The sequence below is a fragment of the Peromyscus leucopus genome, chromosome 14 (genome assembly GCF_004664715.2).
Source record: "Peromyscus leucopus breed LL Stock chromosome 14, UCI_PerLeu_2.1, whole genome shotgun sequence".
Lineage (NCBI taxonomy): Eukaryota > Metazoa > Chordata > Mammalia > Rodentia > Cricetidae > Peromyscus > Peromyscus leucopus.
Window position 1 is genome coordinate 10,754,510 of NC_051075.1, and position 21,315 is coordinate 10,775,824.

At 39.8% G+C, this 21,315-nt stretch overlaps 2 protein-coding genes across 5 annotated transcripts in view; one reads left to right on the forward strand and one right to left on the reverse strand.

Moving 5' to 3' along the window:
• The window catches only part of Lrrn3 (leucine rich repeat neuronal 3), a 32,683-nt gene extending 17,451 nt beyond the window's left edge, over positions 1–15,232 (reverse strand). The window contains exons 1-2 of one of the 2 annotated variants that reach the window (XM_028872261.2): positions 14,385–15,232; positions 11,972–12,077 (exon numbers count right to left, since the gene is read on the reverse strand). The gene's annotated coding sequence lies outside the window, so the exon portion shown is untranslated. The remainder of the gene's footprint in view (positions 1–11,971; positions 12,078–14,384) is intronic. The other variant, XM_028872260.2, reaches the window with a different exon arrangement.
• Positions 1–21,315, forward strand: part of Immp2l (inner mitochondrial membrane peptidase subunit 2) — an 862,863-nt gene that overhangs the window by 413,824 nt on the left and 427,724 nt on the right. The window lies entirely within an intron of this gene.

A 21,315-nucleotide genomic window follows, 5' to 3' on the forward strand; every position in this document is an offset into this window, starting at 1 on the left:
GGGCATTATAACAAGATCTTGCACCAGACAGACAGACAGACAGGAAAATGGAAAGTAAAACAAACAGAAACAAGCAGGAAAACTAATACTGATGTCTGAATTGATTCTCAATACTTTGCCTCCTAGTTTGGGGGGTTCTGTGTGAGAAGTGGGTCAGGAATGAGTAGTCTGTTTTACTTAGCATGCTTGCTTCAGTGGGTGCTGACACCGGTGTGACATGTCCGAAGATCCCCTGTAGTGTGCTTGTGAAAAAGAAGTGTGTTATTGTGAGATTAAAGGTGTTTCCCAGAATGTTAATGGTGTCCGTTCTGATCTAGGATAATAAACTTGCCTTTGCTGGTATGTTCAGAACTGGGACATAGACTCTTGTTGGGAGTGTTGTACAGGGATTCAATACATGTAATAGTGTAATTAATGTAGCTAACAGAGCTGTGTTGGTAAAAGTAGGGATAATATAGGCAGCATCTCCACCATGTTCCAGACACACAGACAAGTGGTATTTTCATAGACTTTCTTCTTTTCCTCTTTTTCCATAAATATGGGTTACAGATAATATAAATGGCAAAGACAAGAAGCAGCCCCATTCTTAAAGCTATGAAAAAAATAGGCCTCCCGCTGGGAGGTTTGTTTCCCTAGGGTGGGAGGAACAGTAGAAAGCACGCTGTATTTGTTTCTTAAAAGGTACTCCAAGAGACGTTTCCCAACGGCAAGCTAAATAGCATGTGGCAGTTGCCACAGCAACCCATTTCTGTGATTTGCAGAATAAGCAAGCAAACTTGATGCAAATTGTCAGTCAATGAATTCTGTTCTCCTGGAAGCTGGTAGCATGTGCAGCCTTGTTTGGTCAATGTATGCACATTGGTGATGCCTCATTCTCATCTGCTTTCAATGTGCTGTCAGGTATTAATACTTCATTCTCCAGCTGTATAATTTCTGAGTTGTATATATGATGTTAACCGGAATAACTAGATGTCAGATTTGTAGGAAGGTTGTTACTGCAAAATGAAGGTTATTTGCCATCTGTTTGGCAATTCTTCAGCATAGTGATATATCAATTCTTAAGTCTATGAAGAAGATACAAGTTAATTTTCAAGGGCATTTTAAGTGAATGTTTCATTTATAACCTACATGGATAGAAACCTACTTTTCTCTCAGTGAGACCTATGCTGGCAGAAATGGGCTTAGCTCTGGACTGGAAATTCCTAAAATGTCATATGTTCTCCTTGGCACTAGGCATTTAGCAAGTGGGCATCCATATTGGACACAACTCTGTATTCAGATTCTCCTTCTGTCCTCCTCCCTTCCTTTCACATGTACAAGGCCACCCCTCTCTCTTCCTTGTTTTCCTAGTCACTGGAATATTTAAGAAGTTATGACCTTCACAGTTTGAATCAAGTTTGTTCATGCTCTATGGAGTAAGAACCTGGTTGTTTCTATACATACTAAAAGTTGGGATAAATGAAGCACAGCTTACCAGGAATCCACAAATGTCTCATCTCTCATGGTCCCTTAGCAGGTCTCCCCCTTTGGCGTCCCTTCCTACAACCTTGCCCTGCCCTTCAAGTCTGCCTTTAGCACTTTCTCCTCAAGCCAACAGCAGAAGAGACTAAGTAAAGGAGTAATGGTGAGTCTTGTGTTTTGATCATGATTTCTCACGACTGTTGACAACTGTACTTGGTAATTTCATTTGAACTCTCCCATCCTTTCTTATAATTCATAGGATGATAGCATAAGCATATATATCTAGAAAATGTGCAGACTGGAATCAAGCAACAGAAGTGAGGACATTGTTTAACAAAAAAAAAATCAAAATATAAATGGTCAGTCTTTAAGATAATATTGACTTATGGATTACTTAGCTATGGTAATAGAAACAGGACATAAAGGGAACTGGAGAAATAAAATTATATCTATTTGTCTCTTCTCGGCTTGAGGTTTCATAATTACCAATTCTGGAAAAAAAAAAAAGGCTCAAAATGTGAATCTTCGGGACGTAGGAAGGAGGTAATTGTTCAAGAGAGGGTTGTTTCTCTAGCACACTGGGCCTTGAGAAAGATCTCCTGGATAGAAATCTGACCTGAGATAGAAATGGTGTACACTGGGAGGGAGGGGGGTTGAGAATGGAATGTAGCTTTTGTCTCAAATTTGTCTGCAATGAATATTGCTTTTCTGTGCCCCACTTTGCTCTATACTCACTCTTGAAATTTCTTAAGAAGTAAATTCAAATCTTTTCTTTTTCTCTTTTGCTCTCTTGTGCTCTCAGAATAGTATTCGATAGAAGTAGCCTAGTAGTTCAGGAGTCAAATCCAGACTCTGGTTCTTCTGCCATCACATGTCACTGTCTCCTTAACTGATACAGGATGAGTAACAACGATACTCTTCCCACAGGAATATTGCAGAAATTAAATATCTAAAGTTTTCAGTACAAATTCATTCCAAAGCATGAAATCATCATGAATGCCAATCATTATCAAATTAACAAACATCATTTCACTACTTCATTGGAATCGGTTGTACCTTACATTTAGTTTAGTGGTAGAGATATAGTAACAGAGTTGACAGAGCAAAGAGAGTACTTGGATGGCATTTGCCTCTGATTTCCAGAAAAGGTTGCATAATTTACTTGCCTAGTAGACTTTTCTCCTCATTATTTCTATGTAAGTAACTCTTACAGTCTGGTGCAGTCTGATGACACATGTTAAAAGAAGATAGTGATTGGATACCAGTTACAACTCAGCATGGCAAGATTTTATAACCCTTAATGGCCAACAGATGTTTTTAAAAAATCCAGTGTTTAGATACATTGGAAAGTATACATCTGTGCATGCATGCTCACTTGTACAGCAGTAGGCCTATAAAATTTAGTTGTTAACTATAAATATCTAAGAATTTATTTCAGGGCTTTTTGAGATGTTGGATATGGGCAGATACTGTTTTTTGAGCTAGAGAAAACCAGCTCTTATAGAAGTTGTTAATATTGATGTGAATGTTGTTCTGTAGTATTTGTAAGAATTGCCGATGAGAGGACATACGGGAGAGAAGTGAAACCCATCTCTGTGAAGTTCCGGTGATGAATGGACCCTGTGTGGTCTTACAGACCATGTTAGCATCAGCAGCTTAGAAAACATTTTAGCCACCTAGGGTCTTAAATGCTCAATACTCCGAAGTGTGCTTTCTTTTGAGAGGAAACTTAACAAGAATGTTTTTACAAAAGTTTGACAATTGCTATCATAGTTATCATCCCAAACACTGTCATTACAGGGCATGTGCTTCAAAGCCTTCTATCACACAAAGAGGTACTTTTAGTCTAGGTTTTCTTTATATAAATAGGAGATCTGTTGTTTCTATGGTTGCGGTCTTTACTTGTGAACTTTCATTTTGTAATTTCCCACTCATTTTTTTTTTCTTTTCCTGGTTTAAAAAATGAAGCTTCTGGAAGTTAAAGACACTCGCATAGCTCTTTCCCTGCCACTTCCGTTACCCCATCTCCACCCCTAAAATCATGCTGAGAACACCCAACTCAGCACTTTGACATCCTTGATGGAGAGTAATATGTCACTGTCAAGAAAATGCCAATCTAAAGAGGCGCTGGAGAAAGTGCCTGTGTGCCCGCGAATAAGCTTCTGCCAGACTACAGCCGAGTGTGTGGGTATGGGATCTTCTTGGAGAAGGTCCTGCTGAGTTTTCTGTAGGGTTGAGTAAAGAAAGAATATAGTCTGTATTTCGTGAAATTTTTATCTGCACATCGGGTGAAATATGTGCTAGGCAAAGGTTGAATCACCTTGTTTTGGTTCCAGTTGTTTTTTTAAATACTGGAGTTACTTTCAGCAAGTAGTATAATGCCTATCTAGCCCTCCCAGTTTGAGGAATCTGCTATACTAATTCTGACTCTGTATTCAAATGACATTGAAAATCAAATCTCCAGACAGTGTAGGAGTCACTCGTTGGTTTGGTGGCCCTTCCTTGGCAGCCCTCAGTAGAATCCCAGCTGGGATGTGATAGGATGTATGAAGTGAGGGATGCATGAACACACAGGCAAACTTGATTTTTTCCCATTTTCACGTTCCTTTTAAGGACATGAAATCCTGTTCCCAGCAGACTTCATCTGAAAGCCAAGAGACATAAGTGGTGTCTTCTCTAGACCGGGGAGAGTAGAGCTGGACCGTGGCTACCACAGTCTTGTCTTGTTCCCAGTTGACTCAGTTCACCTGCTGGAATGGCTCGGCCAGGTCTCTGAGAACCAAACCTGTAATTATTTAGTCACACTCTCTTCTCAGTCTGTATTTGGGAGCGAAATACAATATGGTATGCCTATTATATGCATAATTTGTATAAATTCAAGCAGTGCTCACAGATTAAATCTTTACTTGACAGACAATATACCAGAAAAGGCCTTCAATCTCAATCTTCTGCCATTTACTACTTATGCCTTTTTTAATTTTTATTTTTGCAGAGATTCCCTAGAGCGTCTGAGGTGTTTCTCTCAGAGTTTCTGAAATTCTGCATTTAAATAAAACTATCAAGGGAGTTTGATACAGATCAGCATGGATAAAAATATTTGAGTCTATTTGGTGTGATACATGTACCACTTATTATCAATCTTCACCAACTGTAAATGTATCCCTGCTTGTTAACTGAAATGAAATGTCACATTGGAATGAATGACCAAGTAGTGTATTGTGTTAGAATATTTCCGCCTTCCAAGATACATAGAAGTCACTCCCAAGGAAAACACAGGGCAGCATGCTGCTATATAATTAGGTGTGGCTCTGTGAAATGGAGAGCCCCATGCTTCAGTGAAGTTTATAGCTGGGTACCTTAGTACCTCTAGTGCAGTGTGGGAACAGATGGAGAAAATTTGTACTGACCCAGGAGAGGGGTCACTATTCTTGATGGGGAAAATTATTTATGGGACATATTTAAACTTAGAAATGCTCCTCATCTCTTCCAGATATTCAAAGTATAGAAAACAATAGGAAATTGGCAGTGTTTTCCAAACCGACTCATTTTTTAGGAGCAAAATAATAAATTCAAAACATTGTTCTCTTACGGCAATTTGTAAGATAACTTTAAGAAAACTTTAGTTATTTTAAACTCAGCTTCTGTCCTCAAAAATGTAATAGAAATCTTGGAAGTTCATTAAGTCCCTCTGCAATTCAACCATGATCATTTTAGTATCTATTACACCATCTGATTATACAGATTAATAAATATATTTAATGGATATTATTAGTTGAATTATACTGTGTTCATCATTTATGAAATAAGATTGTGCCAATCAAGTTATACCATGTAGACAAAACAATAAAGGGTGTCTGACTGTTGTATCAGATCTTTGGTGAGGAAGTAAAAACTGTGAGCCTGTTGTTGGAAATGTTGGTGAGAAGGTGCTTCCCAAAGGGTAAACATTAGCCTTTTTTAAAATTATGTCACTGTCATGGGACAATGGCATTCTTCTGGATAGTGTGGGTTTTGCAGTCAGATAGAAAACATTGAAATCAGGCCCTTGCCACTGAATAAATTTGGAAAATTGTTTATCCACGTGGAGCCTCAGCTCCCTCATGGAGAGGTGAGGTCTATATAGAGCTTAACCAGGGTTCAGAATATGCTGTGTGTTGAATTAGTGCTGGCCAGCACCGCTCTTCCTTAGCCCCGCTTCATCCATTGTTATAAATAAAGAAGTAGCAGGGAATACGCTATTAAAAGTTTTTAATTAAACATTACTCATGTTGAGTAAGCAAGATGGGTTGGCGTGGGGTAAGGAAGCTTGCTGCCGAACCTGAACCCATATGATGGAAGGAGAGAATTGACTCCAACAAGTTTCCCTTTGACGTCCATGTGTGTACATTTACGCTGCCTCCCCCAACATGTACACACAGACAGAAAGAAAACAATAAGGATAATAATTTTAATATATACATGTCCTTTATGTATTCTTAGTTAGGTGATAATGGTATGTTAGACTGGTTGTTATTGCTTCACAATTGAACATTTTTGATTTTTGAATTTCTTTTTTCATTTGTCTAACTGTTTATGATTTAAAATACATTTCTGTCTTCATAAGACATCATGTGTGGATATACATTCTCTTAGTCACTGGAGGAAGCCTCAGTTTAAAAAAAAAAACAAAATTATGAGACTCAGTTTTCTTCCTTCTACCAAGTGGTTTCTAGGGATTGAATTCAGACTGTCGGGCCTGGTGGCAGGTGCCTTCGCTTACCCGACAAACTCCTGAGAAACATTTTTGCATTAGTTTCTTATTTAGCTTTTTCTATGTAGGATGTAGAAGTTGAAGGACTCCCTGGGTGGGGAGTCACCGTGAGAAACTCAGAAGTTTCACCAAGAGCCAGTGGAGATGATTTCTGACGAAGCTTTAGATTTGGCTTGGAGTTCACTTTGAACACAAATGACCGCTTCCATCAATCAACTCCACAGAGCTAGGCTGTTATTGATACTGGGGAGGATCGATGAGTTTCATTGAAAATTGGTGCTCGGTGGCAGCACTGATGCAGTATTCCGACTTTTCTCACCTTGCTTTGTTAAGGAAGAACGCACCAGGACAAGTGTCAACAGACTGAGATGTGTTCCGTGGTGGGATTATTATCCATCTATATTGAAATCTGAGACATGTGAGCTAAGATGTGCATTTTTCCTTTGTGCCATTGTTATACTGTGTGACCTGAGTTTAGGAAGCATTTTGAATTCTACTTAAAAATGTGAAAGCAGATAGTGTATAAGCTGGAGTTCACCTGTCCTTGTGAACTGAATTATAAAACCCAGGCCAGTCTATCTAATGTATACCAGCAGTTAACTATAAGTAAGTAAAACAGCCCTCTTCTCTGGAAAACAGAAAGAGAGCATCTGAATGAGCACAGCCAAGAGCTTTCTCGAATGAGTGTGGTATGAACTGATAATAAGTGGTGGGGTCACTGGGTGAGGAACCTGAATCCGGGGGAGGGGGGGCAGTTTATACGAACTGAATCATTGGGAGGCAGGGTTGATCTGGATGACACAGATGAATGTTTTGTAGAGGCAAGTTGACTTAGGCTTTTTTTTCCTGTTCTGTCTTTAAGTGGTTGTTAGATTACTTTTCTTTCCTCAGCTTGTTTTACTCCTCTGTAAATGGGATTAATAATAATACTCCATGTGGCTCTCGTGAGCATTAAGTAAGGACTTGGCTGCGAAGCTGTTCACACGAAGGGTGGTGTCACCACCATTGCCGGAGTCTATGGAGTGGTGTCTAAGAGATCTAATGTGGTTTGAACTTGCAGGTTTTCTGCTGATGTAATTTATGCCACACTGTTTATTTGAATTCTTCATTTCTTTGACCATTTTGTTCAATAACATCAGAGTGTAGATGAAAAATGGGACTCTGAAAGGAGATTGGAATTTGCTTGCTCCTTAAAAACAAAACAACCCATTATGGAAATGTTATTTTGGCAACAGGCTGATTTTAAAGAGGTGGCTGAACATGACCTGTGACAGTCTTTGAGCAACTGTAGTGTGTATAAAAAAAATGTATGGACGATAAAGTACAGTCAGAGGAACAAATACAAATGATATATTTGGAAAGAATACATGCAGCTATTCACAGCAAATTGACTTGTTGCATGAAGAAAGTCTAAGCTCCTATCTTATAAAGACATTTTATATGTTTTTCATGCAGAATGCCTACAACCAGAGTTGCCCGGTTTGTGTGCTTTGAATGTATCTCTGTTCCGCGTGTGGTGCTCACGTGACTTTGCTCTTCCATCCCACCGCCCCTTCTCTCTGGTGATGGAGTGCTGCCAGCTGGACCCTCCCCTTACTCTGGGCCTTCAGCACCTGCAGTGTGAGGCCGTCACCCCCTTGCCCTTTGTAAGAATTAGAATACCATCTTCCTAGCTACATACTGAAGTGATTCCCTGCGACTACTGAAATTTTAGCAAAGGTCACTGTGCTCCCCTGTGTCCTGCAGGTGTTGAATACTCTGCAGAACATTTTTAGTACTCAGTGTTTCTGAGACTGACTTTTGGTAAAAATAGAATGAAGCTGAGCCTATAAACACTGCTAGCAAGCTCTGGTAAACTGGGATTTCTTAGGCATATAAATGTGATGATAAGGAGAATATTCTAAATGTACAAAGATAAATATGAGACAAATATGAGTCATATGGTGACAAGATATGTCTGGTTTTATTATCTTTTTTGATATTTTCCCTTTTTTCTTTCTTTCCCTTTTTCTCTCTTTCTTTCTTTTTTTTTTTGAAACAGGGCTTCTCAGTGTAGCTTTGGAGCTGGAACTCACTCAGTATACCAGGCTTTCCTTGAACTCACAGAGATCCCCCTGCCTCTGCCTCCTGAGTGCTAGGATTAAAGGTGTGTGCCACCGATACCTGGTCCTTTTTTATTTTCTTAACCAAAGTGAACTTACAAGTTTGTTGACAGTGTGATTTAAATGCCATCCATTTTTGTCTTGAGATTGTGGTGTATTATAGAAAAAATATTCCAGGAAATGAATCTGCTAAAACAATTTGGCTTTCTTTATAATCTTTGTATTAATTTAGTAGTTTTATAAACAAACATATAAGCCTAAATTCATCTTACTACCATAGTGAAAATGAAGCTCCTGCATTTTCTGTAGTCAAAACATCTTCACGCTATTCACAGCTGCTGTAAATCTGAGCCTTTCTGATGGATCTTGCCCAGCTCTGGCATACTTATGAGCATGCTTTGAGGAGCATTTATGTGCCTGGTCCTGAGGTCCCTGCTTTGTACAAGCAGAAAGCTCTGTTTCCTTTCCTGGTTCTGCAGGGATATAGATCCCAACAGATAGCAGGGCTCTGGAAAAAGAGAACTGTTACTGATGCCAAACTCATTGCCTCGGTCTGCCTGTGAGGGCAGGAAGGCAGAAGCCCATGAAGACTGACCCTCCCTGAGTGGGCTGCTGGGAGCCAAGGGCGCTCTGCTTCTTAGAAGTCCATCCTGACAGCACACACGTCAGTTCTTTTCGGATTTGTTTTTGTTTGTTTTTTGCTTTTTAAAATTTAGTATATTTTCATTCATTTTAAAGACTATATTAATTTTAAAAGTAAAATGTATTTTTCACTTAGGTTCTCAGACTAAGATATATTTTGTCAATGAAGTTTGTTGGCATTTTTACATTATTATTTTGCAAGTTTGGCACTTAACATCTTTAAGTTAGTAACTTCTCTGGATGGTTGAATAACCAGGAAGGAGATGCTGAAGGAAGGCTTCTCAGTTTACCTTCACTGGCGTGCTCATGGGCGGGCGGATCCTCTAGTCACCCAAGAACTTGCGTCGTAATTTTTGGTAACCTAGAAAAGCTCCTGAGGGACTTACTATATCCCATTACATTCAGTTTCTGAGACCTGTGCCCCTCATCTACTGTCAGAATGCTGATGTTGTCACACAGACATGTGGAAGAGTAGGCAGAGCACCTTAGACCTAAAGATTGATGTTTTTTTTTTTTTTTAATTATGTAAGGCATATAATGTGTGCTTTGATCAAGTCCTCCTCACTACCTCCCTCCTGATCCACTTCCCACCATATGGGGAAAGTGGCAGTTTTCTTGAAGTGATGTGACCCTTAATAGGCGGTCAGAGCCCCACTGGGTTGTCCTCCATCCATGCATACATTGTCAGTCCTCAGTGGTTATTTTTCTCATTTAGCATAGGCATGGCATTTTTAAACTGTAATTTAAATTAAGAAATGTAGGTCTTTAGTTTGCGGAAGTCCATGGAGATCAACTCTGATGCCATGTAGAAAACAAAAGACTAGGAAAGGTCAGTCTTGAAAGCAAGTTAGTGAAGAAAGGTGGCTTCTGTTGCTTCAGATATGGCAAAAAGTACTGCTCTGCTACCTGCTACTCATCCAAGACCATGGCTCCTCTCCTGTCAGCATGTCCCTAATGTAACAGGATCTCACTGTCCTGTCTTAGAAGAATGACCATTGTCGTTCCCATCCTGGCCTTCTAGGTTGGGCAGAGGGACAGATGGGAAAAAGTACTCTGTGAACAATAGAGCTTTAAACAGATATCCATGTTCTTATCCATTTTTAATATCCTTCTTTATTTCCTAAAAGTTCTGAGTTGTTAATTATTATTATGTTCATCAAAATTGGAAGAATATTTTAGAAACAGAGAGAAATTTTACAAAAAGAAAAGAAATTGAGCTATAAAAGTAGTAGTATAAGCATTGCTTATAAAGGCTGCCAGTCTGAAAATGAAAAGCAGCGAGGGATTGGAAAGGAGGGTTAGATTATTTTCTTTTGTCTCGTACAGGCAAGGCATGGGTATGAAAAAGGGATAGAGAGAGGGAAATATTAAGTACCTTGAAATATTTGAAACAAACATAATGTGCATTCGTGGGGAAATGCATAACTTATAATAACAACTGCATCTCTAGGCAAAGGGTAGCGGTATTCTTACTAAGATTTTGAACAGCAGGGGAATACTCTAAACTGTATGACTCACCTTAGAGTATAATGGACTGTATATAAATGGGAACCAGGGGTTTGAAATGTCTATGTGTTATGCACTTGACATAATAACTGTTAATGGATGGTAACTTCTGTTTCTACAATACTTTATGTGGATAAACATTTTTTAAATGGTGTATACTCTGCATCTTTCTATGAGGCAGAGAAGGCCAACTTTGAATAATGGAATGAACATTAAAAGGGTTTCTGCTCTAGAACTCTCCAGGAAATAGCTGAGCAAATTCAAAATCCAATGATGTTTTATTTCATTATAATTGTAACAATGTTAAACTCTCTGGGTCTTTTCACCTGTCAAATGAACATATTGAATGAATTGCTTTCCATTCAAATATGCTATTAGTCTATGAAGATACCATGTTTCATTCTCCCGTGTTGAAGCTGTGTGATTCTGTAAAATACTTAGTGGTGTTTTAGAAAAATCAGGCCTTACTTTTGGTCTAAAGATGGATGAATGTGATAGCAAACAGGTGTGTACAAACTTCACAGTTATGCAAATATAGTAAGTGACCAGGTAGTTACTGTACTTGACAAAGGTTTGAGATGAATGTTAAGTTTTCCTCACTAATCTTGGACTGGTTGACTTCCAAAGAGTAGTTTTGGAGATCTGCTCCTCTCATCAGGTAAAGGGAAACATTTTTATTCTCCATGTCACTTTGTCTCATCCGTTGGTAACATCTACTTTTGCATGCTGGAATTTGATTTCCTTTGACATTGTGACCAAAGGATGAGATGCCGTTAGGGTCCCCTTCCTGGACATCACTGTGTGACAAGGGATGGGGTGCTGTGCTCTCCTATGCAAAGATGTCACCAGGGAAGTTTTCTTAAGTGTTCCTTGTAGAGCCAGGGTGAGAGCTCTGTGTTGACAATGTGGACACATTACACTGATGTGTTTTGTGGCCATTGGTGTATCTACTTTCATATATCAAAGAAGCAGTTCATAAATGGCTCAGCCCTCAAAACCAGAGCTATGTAGACTATTTCAGTGGTCTGCAGCCATTGTTTCTTAAGATTGGTTAGAGCCATGTACTTTTATATAAATTACTCTTTTGGGGTACCCTTACTTAGCCTGGAAGGAAGAACACATTTTTGACACAGCTTCCTTTTAAAGACCTTCAGATTCACCAGCTTAGCAATAATATTTACCTTAAAATATTCCTTAGGTTACAAACCCTTCTGATCAACTGTGTCAGCTTGCACTGAGCACCAATGTTATGTTAAACAGTAATTTTACAGCAGAGCCAGGCAACCAAAAGAGTTAGGGAAAATTACAACTTCAAACTGCTTTGAGGGCAGAAGCAGGAAGTGTAATAAATAGGAACAAAGACTGAATGAGTATACCAGTGATCCGTAAACCAGTCACCTTTCCTCACTCTGAAACTGCTGCCTTAGAAAGCAGCTAGTACACTTTATTAAACCATTAGCAGCAGCAACAACTACAGCCACCAAAGGAAAAAAAAAATCCACCTATTCACCAGCATCCTAGCTTAGCACTTGGCCAGTGACAAGCAGCACCCTGAAAAGGTGGCCCTCTTCGGCTTGCCTGGTCACCAAGCCGTCATTTCCAATACTGCTCCATGACTGGGGAGAATATGAGTGGTTAAGTCTTCCAGATATGCCTGTGTGCCTGTCACCTCGCATGGGTTACCATATCACCAAACTCCCATACATAGCGACACCACCCAGGGCCTGGAGTGCCAGTACTTCTCAGATCCAAGTGGGGACCTTGCTGACATACAAAATATATGTAAGAGCTTTGCTAAGGTTAAAGAGTGAATCTGCTCTTCTTAGCTGTTACTGGTTGTGATCTAAAATTAGACCGGGTAGGATTTAAGGATGGATATGTTTGCTATGAAAGTTTCCCTGGAAATGGTCTGGGCGAAAGCTGAAATCCATACTGCAGTGCTCCATTCTGAAGGCTTTTGAGATGGGAGGCTGTGCGTCTACTCCCAGCCTTCGCTCTTGCTCAGGAAGTTAGGTGCTACCTCACAATCACAGGTTCAGTCTGTCTCAACAGCAGCACTTCTAATGAACAGAAGCGAAGCAAAGGCAACAGCTTTCCTCCCAGTAATACATCACTGTGTTTTTTGTATAGATTGCATGTGGCGTCGGAGGCAGCGCAAGCCAGGCTGCCAATATTGCTAGCTAATGCTTCAGCTCCTTTCATTTTTCACTTGGAGCAAGAACCCTTCCCTGAAACTTGTTCATTTCACAGAGGGGAAATCGAAGGCACCGGCAGACCGGCAAGCCGCTTTATTGTCATCGTTCACAAAGGTCGCTGGAATTAATTGACTTCTTATGTTACATATTGTAAACGGACTCATTTTTTGACACATTTATGGGAAGGTGGCAGGATGTAAGTGGCTGCTTATTGTCTTTCAGCTCTGGCATCTGTTATAAACTAGGAAGCCAATGGGTCTGAAATCCCAGTTTGGGAAAAGACAGGCACCCAGTTTCAAAGCAGCAGACTCCATTAACTGTGAGTTGAACTAAGAAGAAATGAAAGAGCTCCAGCAGAAGAGATAGAAATGCTGGGTTTGTTTTACTGTCTCCCCAGCACCCTTTAGCAGGGGCATCGAAGCTTTCCATGGCCATCCTTGCTGGTGGTGTCCCTTTGAAAGCATATTCTAAGTAGCTGGCTGCCGCTTACAAGATTGGAAGTGAAAATCAGTCCACAGAGTATTCCATGAATCATCACTACATGGATGCTCAGAGAGTTGACAGACAGCGATTCTGTCTCAAAGGCGTCGCTCTGGGAGCTGGAGATGAGGAGCTCAGGGCACAAGTACTATTTGCTGTATGGGGCACACTGTTTTCCTGATAGGTATTTACAGTTTTTACTTCTCTCTTTATTGCTCACACTGTCTTCTTTTCCCTAAACTAGGAAGGTTCTCACTCATGTTCATAGCCTGCTTTCACTAAAATTAGCGGCGCTGAAACAAGGACATATTGTTAAAAATGAATAAATTAGAGCTGAATTAAGCCATCCAGCTCAGTGAGAGCAAAGGGAATATTACAGTTAGTCTGAACAAACCATCTTCGTAAATAGGAAATGGACTTTGAAGCCATCCTTCCGTGGTCCTGTTAATTACCAAGGAGGATTAGAACTCTTCTGGCTCCTAGGATCCCTTTACCTAGCATGGTTGCTCCTTCTGCTGCATTAGCAGTCAGACGTTTGCACTGTCCCTTCAGACCGGCGACGAGATGGGATGTTATTAAAGGGAAGTCATTTACCACAATCAGTAAGATGTAGCCTGGCAGAAATTCAATAACTGTTTGTGATATGCTCAGTCTGCTACTCTGCCTGGTGCCTTTCACTCCTGACACACAACAGCATTCACCTTAATCTCCATCCACGGGGGCAGGGGGTAAAAATGCCTCATTGGCTTCCCAACAGAGAACATGAGTGATCAGCTTTTCATTACAAGAACTGTCAAGAAAAGGACCCCATCTTACCGTCTCCCTCTCACACATCTCTGTTTCTCTCTCCTTCTCCTCTCTCTTTCCTGGCCTCTTCTCCCCCAGCCTCTCTGTCTCCCTCTCTCCCCGCTCTCTCTCTCTCTCTTTCTCTCTGCTCCCCCTGAGTCCCCTTCTCTTCTCTCTCCCTCCTCTCTCTCCTCCCCCGGCACTGCTTTTTCTCTCCCACTCACATCCTCTGATGGGCATTCAAGCTAGTAAAATGCCTGGTTGAGAATCCCACGAACACAGCTAGGCACACACAGAGCCGGAGGGGTTTGCATGTTCACTCAAAAGTGAAATGCAAAGGAAAATGCCCTTCGAATCCAGGCAGGGAGGAAACATCAAAGGAGAATTGAGGTGTAAAAACACAAGCATCAACAAAAGATGAAATAGAGAACAGTGAAATAGATAGGTATATTTTAAACTTACCTTGCATTAGCAGATGCAGGGATAGCCCTCCTCCGGTGTCCCTGCTTGCTCGGTCCCTTGACTGAGATAATCACATGGCTGTCTTCTTACCCAGTATAAATAGGTGCATATGTATGTGTAATAAAGTATACACAGTTATATACTATAGATATGCACACATGCAAGCAATGGTATCTCCTTTTTTTTCTAAAATATAAAGGAAGGCAGGAGCCTGCAGCTCGGATCCCTTCCTTCTTTTGACTGGAACTCTCTCCGGCAGCAGGCTGAGGCTCTCAATCCGGTGAGGAGCGATCCTGCTAGCTGGCTTTATTTCTCCTCGTTTCCATGGTGGTTAGTGGTGCATCGTTCACCAGATCAGTTGTCACACTGACATGGTGCTGCCTGCTCAGCGGTCATTAATAACTGAGCACCCTCCACTCCCCAGAGAGGAGCCAATCGCTTCCGACTGCCAAGATGTAGCCCTCGCAGCTGCTCCAGCCTGGTTGGCTGAGGCAGCCTGTCTGTCCTATGACAGCGTTCGCTGCTGCTTAGGGTACAAATAAATGAAGCAGGCTTGCATATTTTTCCTTTGGATCGCTGTCTTTCCTCTTTTTCTTTTTTTCCTTTTGGAGGAATGTGCAGGGATTTTCAACAAGTTTTCCCATTTGGGCTGCTATCAGTCATTTGGAGAAACTGTGGGTCTTCCCCCCCCCCTCTTTCTCTCTGAGAACAGAGAAGAAACACTTATGAATAAGGATTTCCTGACTTTTACCACGGTAGCGACTCCACTCCCTGGCTGTGCAGTTGAGCTGTGGCTTTACGTTGAAGGAGGGCAGCCAGCAGCTCTTCCGACTGCCTTCGCCTCCCTGCAGTCCTGCTTTAGCCTGTGTGCTGGCAGTGAATAGCCTTCTTTCTCTTTCTCTTTCTTGCTTCCTTCCTTCCTTCCTTTTTTGTTGTTGATTTTTTTTTGTGTGGGTTTTTGTTTGTTCAGGTTTTACAATGAAATTTCTTATCTGCACTGACTGGATTTTTAAATTACAACAGATACTTGCTTCTCCCAACCTCATAACATTGGTACATAAGGGGGAACATTAAAAAAACAAAAACTTTTTCAATTATAACTACTTCTGTATATGTGACACAGTAAATCTGATACCACATAATGAATATGGATGTTGCATTGTTTGTGTGTGTACTCGTGTATGTTTCCTATATGTGATTTTTTTTTTTTTTACTCAAGGATGCTTTCCAGTACCATAAATTGAGCACTTAAAATGATTTTTTTCATTCTTAAGGTTATCAAATCCATTGGCTATTTAACCAGGAAAATATTCTAGAGAAGCATTCTATGTGAAAACATTTTGAATATGTAGGCTCGAAACTACAGCAGCTTAGTAAAGTGTTCAGCTCAAGAACACCTGTGACGAGGAGAAGAGTGTAAAAGGTATGTTTTTCAAACTGTGTGCTGGAGAAACCTCTTGAGAGAAGTGCAACGTGGGGATCAATTTTCAACAGGTTAAAGCTGCTTTATCTGAGACTCTAGCCCTTGCTTTGAAAGACTGCCCTCTAGTGGAAGAAAAGGAAATGGCATTTATTAGATTTGCTGGGCGGGGGTGGGGGGGCGCAACAAAAAGCATTAGCATCAAATTGTTCCTTAAGATGTTTACTGAAGTGATGTAGACCAGTATTCTACATCATAGCCACATTCCAGGAAGCTTAACCTCACCAGCATTGTCTGTGACTACCAAATGTTTCCAACTTGTGTTTTCTTTACCAAAAATAAAAAATAAAATAAATGCTTTGGTTATTTGTTTTATTGATTAATCGGGCAGTGGAGACAGGGCCTTGAATGTCTGCCTAGGCACTTTGAATGCTGGTATTGTAGGTGTTCCTCAGAATTATTTTTATTTTAGTAAATAATTCATAACTGTAACCTTTTTGGTAAGAATGAGTTCAAAACAAAAGTAGCTTCTTCATTGGCCAATGACACCGACTTCTGAATGTTATCCTCTTACCAGACACTCACCAGGGACTTGAGTGTCCACTCTGGAGGCACATATGGATGAGGCCGGCGAGGGAGGACAGTGAATGTTGGGGAAGTGCATCTCATAGAACTTAATAGCCCCTGATTTTACTTTCCCATTGGGAACATAGCACCTTTTTGTAGTCATTTCAGTATTTGTAGGGTTTACTTACACACATAGAAGACGTACTATAATCGTAACAACTATTTTAAACAAATCCTTTCATATTATCCGGATTCTTTAACCATTTTATATTGATTGATTGGTACTGATTATATAATTGATAAAACCAGTAATCTGTTGATTGTTATAATCCATTGATTGTAATATGCTCCTCATAATGAAGGTAAGTTGTGAGGCCTAAGCAGATATTGATAAAATAACTTTTTAAAATGAAACTAATAATCACATGTAAACTTAAATTCAAACTTATAAGTTAATGAAAATGTTTTTATAATTTAGTTAGAATTGAATACTATTTTAAAACCTGCCTAATATATATAATAATTTCCTAGAAAATCATTTTTACTAAATGACTACTGTATTTTCAAATATAAGGAATGAGATTACTCTTTTAATGTAGGTACATGATAAATCAAAAGTATATTGTACTTGTCTTTAAGTATAATATCATAGGGCATTACAAATGAGATTTCATTGGGTGGGGGGGATAACCCTGGCCATGAATGAAGAAAATTAGAGCTCCTTGGCTGTAGTTTTCCTCCTGCTAGAAATATCAGCAGTTTGAAATTGAAGTATGTTTGGGGATGCCATGGAAGTCATTCATTCAATGAAATATCATTAGGTATCCCCTCTATGATGAAACACCATATGAGGATATCCAGGTATGGATGGTTAAGGGTTTTAGGGCATTAATTATCCTAAAATTGCTTGTGGTCATCAGAAAAGAGCTGTAATATTATGGAACCCCAATATGATTCTTAACCTGTAGGTCATGACCCTTTTAAGGGTCAGACAACCCTTTCACAGTAGTCTCATATCAGGTATCCTGCATATCAGATATTTGAATTGTGATTTACAACAGTAGCAAAATTACAGTTAGGAAGTAGCATCTTAAATAATTTTATTGTTGGGACTCTCCCCAACATGGGGAACTGTATTAAAGTGTCACAGCATTAGGAAGGTTGAGAACCACTGTTCTAGAAGCTTTAAATATTACACATAGCTGCTATGAGAGAGCCAGAGATAGAATGCCTCATCCCCCGAGCATTTCTCAGCTCCACCACCCTGTCATCTAGAGGATAATTGACAGATCTTCTGTTTCTGTTCACTGCTTCTTCCTTTCCCTCTCTCTGCTTTCTTCTTTTTCTCCCCTTCTTTCTTTCTGCATTTCTTCATTTACAGAATGTTCCTAGTAATTAATAGAAACTGTACACCACAAACTCCAAATATAATGAGTATACATTTCATCTATATTGTATATCTGTATTATAGCAGTTATCAAATGAATAACTTAAATGTGTGAATGAATAATTAATCCTTAAATTGTGCTGAAAGGTTTCTGCTTTCACCATCAAATAAAAATATCTTAGGATGTACTTTTGATGGACTCAGTAGCTGGAATTATTAATTTGAGACGTGTTTGCGGCCATTCCACCCTAGGATTTATTCTCTGTGTATCTTCCTTTGAGAAGCAGTCAGGGCAGTGAGCAGCCTGCAGGGTCAGGGTCGAGTGGCTGGCTATGAGTCCTTACCTGCTTCCTGATCTGTGACCAGAGCTGTGGGTTAAGTGTTGCCTCTGTGAAGTGTCGTCCATGGAGCGAAGCTTAAGTAGCATCTTGGCATATCATTTTCCTCCTAGGACTCTTCTGAGGATTAAAGTAGCTGATACCTACACAGAGCCTAGAAGAAGTCATAAACTGTAGTAAAACTGAAGGCTAAGCTTCCTATTGGCGTTCATCTAACATTGTGGCCATGGCCAGGCATCTTAGATGCTCTTCTCATCATCCTCATTCTCCATCAGCACCATTGTTAATTCTGTTGCAGATTCTCCCTTGTTCAGAACACCCCTTCTGCTATCTGCTCCATTCCTTTACTATTTTTCTTGCCTGCCTATCCTTCAGCAAGTTACTTTAGCTGTGATTAGTAGACAAGACCTCTTCTTGGTCCACAGAAGCATACTTATTTCTTAACAACTTAGCATGCATAATTATTTCTGTAAGTTTGCCCTCTTCCCGTTTTAGTTTCTAAAGGAGGGGTGGCATATGCCTTATTGTGTCTGTAAGTCCCCCTCCATAAGACAGTAACACAGAGAAAACTTTGGTTGAGTGCTAGTAGACACCTGGGTTTGTTTTACAAGTTGTTAAACCTTACAACATCTTCCTAACAGACAGATATTTTCATCCCTACCAGACAATATAGAAACATGGCTTATTTGCCCAGTGTCCCCAAACTATTAAGTAAGGGGGCCAAAATGTAAACTAAGTTCTGTCTGCTTACACAGCCAGTGCTCTGGCCACTGCACAGGGCACTCAATATTCATTTGTAAAATAAATGAATATTTGATTGATAGCTTTGCCAACCAATTCAATGTAGTCAGCAACAAGGGATGCCAGAAATAAATTACTGTTTTAAAAAAGGAGTGAATTTTATACACAAGATAGAAGATGCTTCTGTATTTACACTGTTCAGTGTTGGTGACAGAATTTTGTTGCTGTCATGATTTGAGAAATAAAGCTAAAAGAAATGCTGGTGCTCGTCAGAAAATGTACTGATATATCCAGAGGGCTAAATACTCATGAATAAGCCGCTGGTGACAGCGGAGAGCCACTGTGAAGATCTCCAGTGATTATAACAAGTAAGTTCTCAGTTCAGAAACATGACTCAAGGTGAGCAACATTGGTTGATTCAGTGTTGAACTAAATCACGTTGGATCACAGTTTCCATTTTTCTTCTCAAAGGAGATTTAGCTTGTAGAACTGCACGTAAAACCTGAGGTCTTTTTTCCCCCTCCCCCATGTGACCATTTCTGGTTTGTTCAAAAAACAGCAAGACCTTTTGTTAGGGACACAGGCACAGGGAGAGACAACACTCGAGAGCATTCAGCAGGAAAGATTCAGATTCATCCAACAGACAGATGGGAGACAGACAAAAACACGAGGTCTTTACTTGGCTATTATTTTCAATGAAGGTTTTGAGTTCATTTGAAGAAAAGAAGTAACTTTATACCTCAGATTTATAACCAAGACCCGGAAAGTTGTGAGCCGTCAGTGGGACAAATCCTGGATTCTTGTTTTGTTCTCAAATTCTTCTGTTTTCCTTCTTCTTCTATCTCTGCCTGTTTTAGTTATTTTCTTCCAGAAGATTGACTTTTTCACTATCTATGCTTAAAATAAACAATAAAACACCAAGCTGCTGTTATTTGGAAGGCAGGAAGCATGTACCTTCTGCATATAGGCTGTAATCCAGAGTTGTATAAAAGCATTTAAGTCAACAGGTAGTTTTGCATTACGACATACAGCTAAAATGTCATCTTTCTGGAGATTAAAACAGAAGGTTTGCTGAAACCCAGGAGTTTGTCCCAGCCTTTGTCTTAAAATTAAATAAAATAATAAAATAAAATAAAAATATGATAGGTAGATAATGTGAATAATATAAACCCATAGTTTATAAGTTGTACAGAAATAACTGAAAATATGCATACTAAAAAACTCAAATGGGATAAATGAGTGGTATTTTTTTTTATCTTTTTAAAAAATGTCTTCAGGTTTTGTGTTGTAAATAAATATTGTTCTTCTATGTATAAATAATAGCTATTACTTAAAAACAATATGTGACTTCTCTGGAGCTGTCTTGTTTCATACAACATCTAACTTTCGTAACAGTATTCAATTGTATCCACATGTAATTCAATCACATTAACAGCAAAAAAACAATAATAAAGGCAACTTTTGAACATCTGTACCTTGGTAAAGGTAACCTGTTTTTCATGAACTCTACCACGCATTCTTCTCTGTTAGAACATGAGATACCTGGGAGATGGCTGGCTTAATTACGTGCTGTGGTACATGAATGAGGATCTGTCTCAGTCCCCCAAGACTACATTAAACAACAGCAACATCAACAAAAACCTGACATGCTTTTATATTTCTAGTACCGGGGAGGCAGAAAGAGACCAATTTCTGCAGTTTCTGAGTTTTAAGCGAATGAAAGGCCCTATCAAAAAATTTTAAAAAATATATAAATAGTACCTAATGACTAAATATGACACTGAAGGTTGTCTTTTGACCTCCACATGTATGTGCATTACACATACACATACCTACTCACCTCACACATACATGTACATATGATTATACATGTGCATGTACACAAACAGTAGAATACTAGATAGTTAGCCACATTGACAGATCAAGCAACTGCAGACTTGGTTGAATATGTGTGATGTCTCATAGCTGCTCACGGGTGGAATGGGCAATCCAGCAGCAGTGGGTGTGACCCGAGGCTGACACTCAGCCACTGTGTCACCTCAGCTGAGTTCTTCTCTTTGCTGCTGCTGCTCTCTGTTCCTAACACATCCATCTCTCAGAGAACTCAAACATCTTGTTCTTCATCACTTCATGTGTGATTGTTTTACCTGCATGTATGTTATTCACATGCATGCTTGGTTATGGATGGATGTGAACCACCATGTGAGTGCTGAGAACAGCACCCAGATTCTCGGTAAGAGTAGCAAGTGCTTTTAAACCTATGAGTGCCATCTCTTCAGCACCACTTTGGCATTCTTAGGGGTTTATTTCTGTAATGAAATAAACACAATTTTTGTTCTTCAAAATTTCTGCTAAAAATGTTCATACTGGAAGTTATGCTGGGCGGTGGTCACAGTCATGCATGCCTTTAATTCTAGCCTCTGGGAGGCAGTCAGGCAGATCTCTGTGTTCCAGGCCAGCCTGATCTACAGAACAAGT